General features: G+C 44.5%; 1 long non-coding RNA gene across 2 annotated transcripts; it reads left to right on the forward strand.

Annotated features, from left to right (window-relative positions):
• The first annotated feature begins 3261 nt into the window (after positions 1–3261).
• On the forward strand, positions 3262–6145 carry LOC123098917 (uncharacterized). Of its 2 annotated transcripts, XR_006448039.1 has the most exons (6): positions 3262–3565; positions 3906–3985; positions 4094–4647; positions 4866–4940; positions 5381–5534; positions 5638–6145. It is a non-coding gene; the product is annotated as an uncharacterized lncRNA (long non-coding RNA). The 2 variants fall into 2 exon arrangements; XR_006448040.1 differs by lacking the exon at positions 3906–3985.
• Positions 6146–11172: the final 5027 nt, after the last annotated feature.

Genomic DNA, 11172 nt, shown 5'->3' on the forward strand with positions numbered 1-11172 from the left:
GGTAGAAGCTTTGGGGCACTCTTTGTAGTTCTTTCTGTTGGTTGGAATAGATGAATCTGAGATTGTGTGATGCATGTCGTATAATCAAACCCGTGGATACTTGAGGTGACATTGGAGTATCTAGGAGACATTAGGGTTTTGGTTGATGTGTGTCTTAAGGTGTTATTTTACTACAAACTCTAGGGCTGTTCTTGACATTTATAGGAATAGCCCAATGGATTGTTCGGAAAGAACAACTTTGAGGTGGTTTCATACCCTACAATAATCTCTTCGTTTATTGTCTGCTATTAGTGACTTTGGAGTGAGTCTTTGTTGTACGTTGATGGACTGTTATATGACCTAGTTATGTTATTATTGTTGAGAGAACTTGCACTAGTGAAAGTATGAACCCTAGGCCTTGTTTCTAAGCATTGCAATACTGTTTTCGCTCAGTTTTGTTACTTGCTACCTTGATGTTTTTATAATTTCAGATTACAAAAACCTATATCTACCATCCATATTGCACTTGTATCACCATCTCTTTGCCGAACTAGTTTACCTATACAATTTACCATTGTATTGGGTGTGTTGGGGACACAAGAGACGCCTTGTTATTTGGTTGCAGGGTTGTTTGAGAGAGGACATCTTCATCCTATGCCTCCCACAAATTGATAGGTCATCCACTTGAGGGAAATTTGCTACTGTCCTACAAACCTCTGCACTTGGAGGCCCAACAACGTCTACAAGAAGAAGGTTGCGTAGTAGACATCAAGATCTTTTATGGCGACGTTGCCGGGGAGGTTAGTGCTTGAGGGTATTTTTTAGATCTTGCAGTCGAATATTTTAGTTTCTTGTTTTATCACTACTTTAGTCTATAAAAGAAAACTACAAAAAATGAAATTGAGGTTGCCTCATATGCTTCATCTTTTTAATGTCTTTCATGAAAATAAGGATTCTGATAATTATGCTCAATTGCTGGAGGAAGAATGCAATAAAATGTTTGGCATAAAATCTTTGTATCACTACTGGAAACTGGGAATTTGCCATCAGCCAGCTCTTTGCCATCTGCCAGCTGATGGCAAAGAATGTCTTTGCCATCTTCTTATAAAAACAGATGGCAAAGAACTGACAGACGGCAAAGAACATGGTTGCCATCAGCCAATTCTTTGCCATCTGCTAGTGGATGGCAAATAATCTTTGCCATCTGCCAGCAGATGGCAAAGAGGTGGGTAGGGGTCTAGTGCTGTAACGGCCTGTCAACCCACCTCTTTGCCATCTGCCAGCAGATGGCAAAGAATGTTTTCCGTCTGTTGGCAGATGGCAAAGAAGTGGGTGGGGCCTAATGGATGACGGCGCTGTAACGACCCAGTAGCCCCACCTCTTTGCCATCTGCCAGCCGCTGGCTGATGGCAAAGATATGGGCCTTTGCCATCCGTTGGCTGATGGCAAAGAGGTCGGACTATCTCCTCCCCTCTCCTCTTCTAAAAAAAATTCTCCTCCCCTCTCTCCCAGCCCGGCCCCACCCCTCTCTCTCTCCCCACCTCACCCACCCACCACTTGTCTAAAAAAACCCAACCCCAAACCGCACCCGCGCGCCCCAGCCGTCGGACGACCCCAGCACCGCCACCGGCCCGCCCCTCCCCGCCACCGCAGCCCTCCCCCGCCCCTCCCCGCCACTGCAGCCCGCCCCTGCGCCCGTCCCTCCACCGTTCCAGGCCGCGGCGCCGCCCCCTCCCCGCGGCCCTCCCGGCCACCGCGGCGTGCCCCGCGGCCCTCCCCACCACCGCAGCCCGCCCCTCCACCGAGCCAGGCCACGGCGCCGCCCCCTTCCTGCGGCCCTCCCCGCCACGGTGCCATCGACAATTCAGATTCAGGTTATAACATCACCATGTTCAGCACTGACCATGTATAACAGTTGGCTAGAAATTGGAGATCAACATCAGAAGAAAATAGATTAGACTACCAGCGCTTGCTGATTTTGCAAACTGCAGTTCTTGTGCGTTTGCACGAGCTCGATGCTCTGCCGCCGCTGCCTGGGACTGCTTCGTTTGGTTTCCCCATCCGTGGATCTTAACCAGGTGCCCGGCGAGGCGGAGCCCAATGGCGGCGAGCCAGCGGCGGCTAGGTTACGCTCGCAGTCTTGCTGGCTGCCTGGCTCGATTGGGTTTTGGGGATTTTTCTGCGAGTGCTTGTACGTGGGTGTTGTGCTTGTGCAGTCGTGCTAACTAGTTTGGGGCTATGGTCTGAGCTTTGTGTGGCCGTTCTATCATCCAGTGAAAACCCCAGCAGGCGTGTGCTTGCACTGCTAATGGCTAGGTAGATGAGGCCCCGTTTGATAACAAAGTATTTTCTAAGTATTCTTAGAATACTGCAGCTTTTTATAATACCGTGGTTTTTATTACAAAGGGTTGTTTGATTGTCTCTAAAAACTGTGATTTTAATACTGCAGTTTTTTGCAAACTACAATATTTTCTCTGCATAAAAAAAAGAACCACATACCTCTTTTTTTAAAACTAAGCTCACTGAGGAGAAAAGAGAGTCTCTCGCTCAGACCTTCTTCTCAACATCCTCATATCCACGACCGTTTTATTAGGATATTCTGCTTGGTGATTCAGGTAGCCCGCTTGCCGTTTGTTGCTCCAAATTACAGCCAACCACAAAATCGTTTTGAAAACATTGTTGCCGTCCGGATAGGCAGCTAGAATATGTGTCTTCTACACCGTGTGCGTGGCCGTTCTTGGTGCATGGCCGAATAGTTGCATAAAATGGCTAGCTAACTAGGAAAGCACATGTGTGTTTGCAGCCGACCCAAAACACGGGGCCGGACACAAAGATACGGCATATTTGCAGAGTAATTGCATGTTTATTTAGGGATTCAGATCGAAAATCACCAGTATCATGTATATGTAATATAGCATGAACTGCGACGAGACGTCTGAGATGACATGTTCATTTCTGTAGGCAGTATTTGGTAAAATGCATATAACTAGCAGGGTCACCTGCGGATTTGCGCAGCTAGAGTTTTAACATCTATTTACACGTGCATTTCAAAATTTCATAGGGTCTCAGAACTAAAAGTGATTATATTGTTCATATGAATTGGACAGTTAAAATATTATCTCTCCCTAATAATAAAGCACGGATTGGGTCTCCGGGTTCACCGTCGCGCGTTTTTTGCGAAAGAGTCCCTGTGGTTTAGAGGAATCAACCCGCAGTCCACGGTAGTCTGACCGTAAAAAGTGAAAAAAAGCGATTCATACGTGGCCTGACTCGCCCGTCGTTGACATCGCTGCCCGCACGAGAACACGAGGGTTCCGCCGCCGCCGCCGCTGCACCCACATCCATCCTCTCCGCGATGCCCGTCCTCGCTCCGCCGTCGTCGAATCCGGTCGAGATCGTCAGGATTCGCCGCATCTCGCGCGACGCCCATCCCGTGCACCCAGCCCCCGCCAACGACGGGCGCCCAGCACCATCGACAGCGCGCGCCTCCAACATCCACCTCCCTAGAAGAGCCTAGCCTAGCCCGGCCATCACACGCCCGTGGCTGTGGCCAACAACAACCTCCAGGCTGCATCAGCGTTCGGTGGTATGTGAATGCTTTTCACTGATTGATTTTGAATGCAAGATTTTTCTGAGTTGGGGCAGCACCCATGGGTGTTGTGTACATGTTCAATACACACAACAGCTTCTCTTATGACTTCCTCACCTAATGGTCAGACACAATTTAGCAACCGTGAATAGACGCCTAATAGGTTTGTTCGCTGCTTCCGAATGTTCATAATGTGTAAAACGATTCAATTTTACTATGATTTTGCTTGAGAAGTTGAATATGCAAAGTACTGATAACATTGACTATATACACCAACACTGCATGCCAACTCTTGATGGATTTCCAATGTGCCTCCGGCCTCCCATTTTTTTTCCAGAATCTACTCCAATGAGTGAATCATAGCCACCAATAAACAGGCACCCAGTGAAGATATCACACTTTGATGTGAAGTGCCTGGTACAAATCCTTAATGCTCAATTAATATTTGTTGGTTAACTAGCTCCCTGTAAGTGTCAAATGACTTTAGACCAATTCTAGCATTGAACCTATTATCATTTTATACAGAGATCACATTCATCAGCAGGAAGGTTCAAGATGTTCCGCATCAAAGGCATCGGCAGTGCTACAAGAGTTGAAGAAAGACGAGGTTTTTGGTGTTGTTACTACTATCTGTGAAGTGTCAAACCTGCCGAAGAAGGCATGCCTATTTTTCTCGTTGTGTTCTGATGCCGATAAATAAACCCAAGTGTGAGAGAAATGTTGGCGAACAGATAACAAAGCTATCCGGACTGATGTTAGAAAATTATTATGGTAACAATAAACTATACTATGTTTTAGGGAACTATATAACAAAGCCATTTACTGTGGTAATAAAAAGCAGTACAGTCAATCCTGTACCTTTACAACCGAGAAACAGGGGATATGTTGTGGAAAAAAGGCATATGATAAAAGCACAGACTTAAAATGAATGCTCATGTTTTCTTTCTATAAAAGAGAACTCTTATCATATTGTGATTGATTACAAAGACTACACTTAATTGATTTGTGTTCTGTTAGGAAGAAAATATGTTGTTGACGGGGATTTTAAAAAGCTTGAGGTGGTACCGAACAGGAAACAGGTGAATTTCTTTTGTCTATTTTCATACAGGTTTAACGCTTCTACTATGTTCTAACCTCCCGCCTGGTAGTATCTCTATAATGGTGTTGTGACCTGGCTTGATGTTCTGCATTATATATACTTACAATTTCCTCCATGTATCATGTGTATGCTAATTGTTTTCCGTACTATGGTATGCCGATGCCGATTTTACTCATCAGTCTTATCTTTGTGTCACAGTTCATGGAGTTATTCGAGGTATCATCCTTTTGATATAGAGGTGACATTCCCATTGTGTACTGCAAACTTGAACTGGTACTACACTTTCCTATCGTTAGTATATCAGTTGATCAAGCACTTGATCTATAATACTACCAATTGTGTCTTTCTGACTGAACCTGCGGTAGCTCCATGCTGTGCACTCATTCCCCCTCATACCATGGTATTTTTGGTTCTGGGTAATGGATGTATGGCTTCATGTATCTTCATCTCTATTTGGATGATTTGGTGTGAGTTTCTCCGGTGTCTATTCTGATTCCAGTGGCTTGTTCTTTCTAGCAAGACAGTGCTTGTGTTAATGCCTATGGGAGAATAGCACGTATTATGATTAATAACTACAATTAATCTGCATATTGAGTAGGCAAGATGGTCAACCATCAAATTGAGTGCTAGCATTAAGCTTGCATGCTGGTCGTTCTTTCTCCACTTCTCTGTTTTGCTATGTTCTGAATATTCTTAATTTCGAATACTTGCAGGTACCTTCTGAACTGAACTTGAACACTTGCATGCTTCTGAACTAAATTTTGAAGACATGCAGGCAACTTCATTTCAAGCATCGGGTTGACTTGAGGCCTGACACCAGTGAGGTCAGAGACGACAGTTCATCGTGGTGGCTGTCCAGGAATCCAGGTTGCTGCTCGTCTACCATCTTCATATGTTGCTTCATATGTTGTCCATCTCCCCCTATGCTTTTCTACGTACGTCTCTCACCTCCATTTCTTTCCCTTTACAGAAAAAATAGCACGTCTCTCTCCGTCGCGTGAGCGTTGAATCAGTCGTGTGAAATTTCTATGCCCAATACGTGCCCGGGCGTCGCCGCCACTCCGTGCCTGCCGCAACGTCAACCCTCCCATTTCTGCACTGTCGCCACCACCGGCCGGTAGCCCGTGCAACCACCTCAAGCGTCCTCCACCGCCCATGCCATGTCCCCTATGTGACGCGGGATCTGCCTCATGGGGCGAGGAAACCAGAACCTCGGCCGCCATCTCACATGTGACGGCGTGCACCTCAGTGTGCGGTGAGAATGATGCATTTTCCCAATGGGACATCTTTCTTTAGCAAACGTTATGTTCTTACAAGGATAGTTTACAAGATCGTGGTATTATCATAACAGGAGTAGCCATTGAGACATCAGGTGATCCTTATGAGCAGAACCATCATGACAAACAAACGGGTCAATAGAATTCATAAAGTTGCAGTTTATTTGCTCTATTCAATAATGCTTTCAGTTTGAATGAAAATTGTTAACTAGACTCCCATGAGTGCAGTGGTGTATTATTCTGCAAAAAGTAGTTTCTGTCGCCTTTTAGTGTTTTCATTAACATCCATGGTCATATATGCTGCCTGACAAGATGTGAGTTATCAGCCACTTAGTTCCTATCTTTATTTCCATCACACGTTTGGACAATTAATTAGCTTTTGTTGCATCATGCTTCTGTACCGGTTTGGGTTACTTCTTCATCAACCTATGTTCCACTCAACATTCTTCTTTTGGATTACTTCTTCACCAACTTATTCTCCACTGGCTTTCAAAAAAAAAAACTTATGCTCCACTCTACATTTATATCATGGAAAAATAGTTGTCTATAGTGACCTTGTATATAGTTGTTTTAGCAGGCATGTGTGTTTGCATTTTTCTCTTTTTTACCCGTTGCAACGCACGGGCTCTTTTTGCTAGTAAATATATAAGCTTCTAATTTTATAAAATTTGGCATGACACATTATTCTCGGCCTATTTGTATTATAAATCTTGGCTTGGCAATGGCACCAAAGGACACTTAATAAGTTTAAATCAAGAGCTAAATCTATGTATTGGCATCTTACATCTATGTGTCAATGCGGCGTTGTTACTCTTACATGTCCGGTGTGTGTATTACTGTGTATATCTTTTTTGTATTAGTTGTCAAAGTTTGAAAACATCTTCTTGGAAAAACAGTTTTAAATCATCTTCTCGCATATTTTTTTTAAAGCAGCGACTGCATGTTTACTGATGTGCCTTATATCTTGTGATGTATGGTTTTTTTTGTGCATCTACATTCTTGATGCTTTCACGTGGTCCACCCGGTGACATTTGTTTCATCAGGAATATTCCCTATAAACTGAAACATTTGCATGCGTTATCATTTTTTTCTGAATCTCAACCACTGCAATGATTTAGCAAAAAAATGCAAGAATGGAAATATAAATCGTTTTTTAGAAGGAGCTAACATCATATTATACGCATACTTACTACTATTAGACAAAAGTATTTTTAAATATATTTGTCACTCTCTTTGGTATGCATATGTACACGTACGTCTATTTTCAATCAGCCTAGAGAGTCTCTTGTTTGGCTTGTCCTACTGCGACGTCCGTCGACGCGCCGCAAGCTGCCCCAGCCATATAATCTCATGCTGAGTTTGATATATATATTTGTATAAGATGATTTGCCTAGGGCATGCGACGGACCGCACGGCTGGCAGCTCATTCATGTACGCACTGCATCGTTTTTATTTTCCTACATCATCAGGGTAAAGAGTCTATTATATATCCCAATGTGAATCACTAAATCAGGGGGGGTCTGAATTTTCTATATTTTATGAACGCTGATGGAAGAGTTCGGATTGATAATATTGCGCTGATTCTTTTTTTTTTTTGTGAGAATCACATCTTTTTGCAGGGTGCTCCGACTCCTCCCTGTCTTTTCCTCCGAACAGGACTCTTCCTTGTTTGGCTACGGTACTTTCCCTTTTCTTTAAGGACCAATCTAGCTGGCGGCCGGGCGCTAGGTACCGCTCGCGAGCGGCCGGCCCCTGTCCGAGACGTCTAGTCACTACCGCATATTAAAAACACCAGGTAGAGTTTGGGAGCGGCCGGTGGAAAAGATAAGTACGTGGTCCGTTGTACACTAAAGGGAGTTGACCATCTAGTTTGCTTTTTAATTTTTGTTTCTTAAAAAAGCCATAACTTTTGAACCAAATATCGAAATTAAGATCCGCTTTCACCACTGAAATCCTCGCGATGTGCTCTTCGAAACTAGATCCCGCATGGATATGTTTTGACAAACTTTTTTTTGTGCAATTTTGTCCCCGTTTTGTGTAACTGACTAGCCGTCGATGTGCAACTACCTAACAGGGATGTGCAACTTTTCTTGTACACCGTAGACATGCAGTTTTTCTCTATGGTACCTCCATCCCCAAATTGCCTCCTTTCAGTGAGATGTGCAACTTCGTTTGTTGCCCAGGCCATGCAATTTTCACTAGTGGCACCACCCCATACTACTCTCTAAAAATTGAAATGTGCAATTTCATCTGCTGCCCCGGTGCCCTGGCCAACTGCCTGGTAGTCATCGCGCGTGTGAGCCTCTACAACCGCGTTTGAGGGACTATCCTGTAAGAATGTCCCAACTCCACGGCCACGCATGTGCTCTTCGAAACTAGATCTAATATGATTATGTTTCGACGAAATATTTTTTGTGCAATTTTGATCCCGTTTTGTGCAACTGACTAGCCGTCGATGTGCAACTACCTGAGAGGGATGTGCAACTTTTCTCGTACACTGTACGCGTGCAGTTTTTCTCTATGATACCTCCACCCCAAACCGCCTCCTTCTAGTGAGATGTGCAACTTCATTTGTTGCCTAGGCCATGCAGTTTTCACTAGTGGCACCACCCCAACTACTCTCTAACAGTGAAATATGCAATTTGGTCAGCTACCGCGGTGCCCTGGCCAACTCCATGCCTGGTAGTCGTCGCGCGTGCACCCCCCACAACCGCGTTTGAGTGTTTTCACTGTTTGCTGCATCAGCCAACTATCTATCAGTGGATGTGCAACTTAGGATACTGCCACGGCCAATTGTCTAACAGTAATATGCAACTTTTTCTTATATCCCATGGATGTGTAGTTTTCCTGCTAGCACCTAGGGCAAACCACCCCTGCTAGTGAGACGTACAACTTTAGCGTCTTGTCTATATTCAACTTTTCACTATCCTCATGAATGTGGAGTTTTCACCATCAAACTATCCTTCTTGTGAGATGTGCAACTTCGTATGTTGGCCCGGCCAACTGCCTGGCGGACTTGTGCAACTCCGTGTATTGCCTCCGCCAACTGAAACTGCATATCCACAACAAGGGAGGGGAAGGAGTTGCACATCGACTAATAAGCTGTTGGCGTGAACAACAGACTAAGTTGCACATAACACTGGTAGGGGGGTGGGCAGGGTGTGTAAAATCATGAAAAACTACACATCCACAAGTAAGGATGAGAGTTGCACATCGACTACTAGGTTGTTGGCGGGGGCAGTAGACTAGTTGCACATTACGTTCTCATGGTTGGTAGGTTGTAACTAGTCCTGCCAACTAAATATCAATATGTGTGCAACTAGACTACATTGCCGCGTCATTGCGCATATGTATGTGCAACTAGTGTCGTGCCAACTAAACATCAATGTGTGTGCAACTAGACTACATTAGAAGCCAACTAAGCAAATGTGTGTGCAACTAGTCTTCCTGCCAACTAAACATCAATGTGTGTGCAATTAGACTACATTACAAAGCCAACTGAGCATATGTGTGTGCAACTAGTCTTCCTACCAAGTAAACATCAACATGTGTACAACTAGACTACATTACAAGTCAACTAAACATCAATATTGGCAGCGAATTCTCTCTGTCCATGCTGTAGCCTGTAAGCAGATCCCGCTCACGAATGCACCGGAGTCAGAGGATGCGTATATCAGAAATGCCAACTATATCAGAAATGCATATTTTTTGTACAAGCACATACAACAACATATGTATCCTACTAAAAAGGAATAAAATGCTCCTCAAATGCCTATGCAACTTGAGAGTAAGTTGGAAAAATTATACGCACTTGCGTTCTCTTGCAAGCAAGCGGGACGAATCTGGATGTGTGTTTCGATTCAATAAAAAACGAGGGATGGATCCAGCCCGGTAGCAGCAACCTCCTGCACTCCAGGCTCCAGCCCGACAGAAATCAAAGAGTGAGTAGCATCAAGCTCCGTCAGATCTACTGCGGCACTGCCGTCGGGGAGAGGATCTTGTGGAGGACAGCGGCCATGGCGCGGAGCTCGGCGGGGATGGCCCGCGCCGTGAGTGACGAGGCGAGGCACAGCACGCGGGGCTCCGGGTGGGAGCCGCGGAGGTGGTGGAAGGTGGCCTCGGCGGCGACGCGATCGGCGTTGACGGCCGACATGAGCGTGAAGAGCAGCAGAGTAGGGCAACGACAGCTTGGGGATGGAAGACAACGAAGGCAGTTTTCTAGCGCGGTGTGTTTTTTGTCGTTTTGTGCGGCCGCTCGCGATAACGAAAAAGTGTGCGTGCACTTTTAAGATTTCAGGTTTCTTTAATCTGGGCTGCCGTACTTTTCTTTCCTTTGGGTATAGAAAGGCAAGGACTCCTCATTATATTTGGCTGCTGTACTTTCCCTTTTTCATCTGTGTTGCTGCCGTGCTTTACTTTTTTTTGTGGAGAAAGTCATATGAGTTGGACAAAAGTCATGTTTAGAAGTTTTTGTACATGACACGTGACATGTTAAACTGCTTCTACATAATAATATTCATATGTAACGCTATATTTTTATATCTCAACCGTTAATTTCTAGTATTGACGGTCAAGATAATTTAATCTGTATGGACAAACGTGATGGCTTGTTTGTCTCTTGTTTTAATTATATAATTAATTATATAATAGAAGATAGATAGATTAGAAACAATACTGTTGCAATATGGTATCAGCCATGATTAATACTGATGCGAAATTAGTACTGTTTGGAAAGTAGACAGGAAATATGCATATGGGAGAGAACCATTTGCCTTATATGATGCAGTCATGATTCAGTTTCAGTACAGTGAGAGAAATAGGTCATTTTTTTTTCATACAATGTCTAGCAGAGTGCATGTGGGTGCTGCTGCTCTAGGCAGGGCTCCTTGCGCAGGCAGGGTCACGGCTTCGGAGAAGACCGTGCGACACAAGCGCACAACTTGCCTTGAACGCGGGATGTGCCAAAACAGCCACGTAAACCGGCTAGATGCAAGAACTGTGGCGTTGAAGGGCACCGACGGAACAACTGTCAGAAGCCAGCAGAAATTAGGCTGAAATAATTATCTGGGACATTTACTTATAAGTCAGCAAAATACTACTTTCAGATAATCAGAACATGCATTTTTTCCTGTCTGTATTGTATGATTTGTAATCTGTTCATCAGGATTAGTTGGTTTCGTATATCTGTGAGATGTATGTGTGTTTTCCTGTCAGGGTTGTAAGATTCC

Source organism: Triticum aestivum, chromosome 1B (genome assembly GCF_018294505.1).
Source record: "Triticum aestivum cultivar Chinese Spring chromosome 1B, IWGSC CS RefSeq v2.1, whole genome shotgun sequence".
Lineage (NCBI taxonomy): Eukaryota > Viridiplantae > Streptophyta > Magnoliopsida > Poales > Poaceae > Triticum > Triticum aestivum.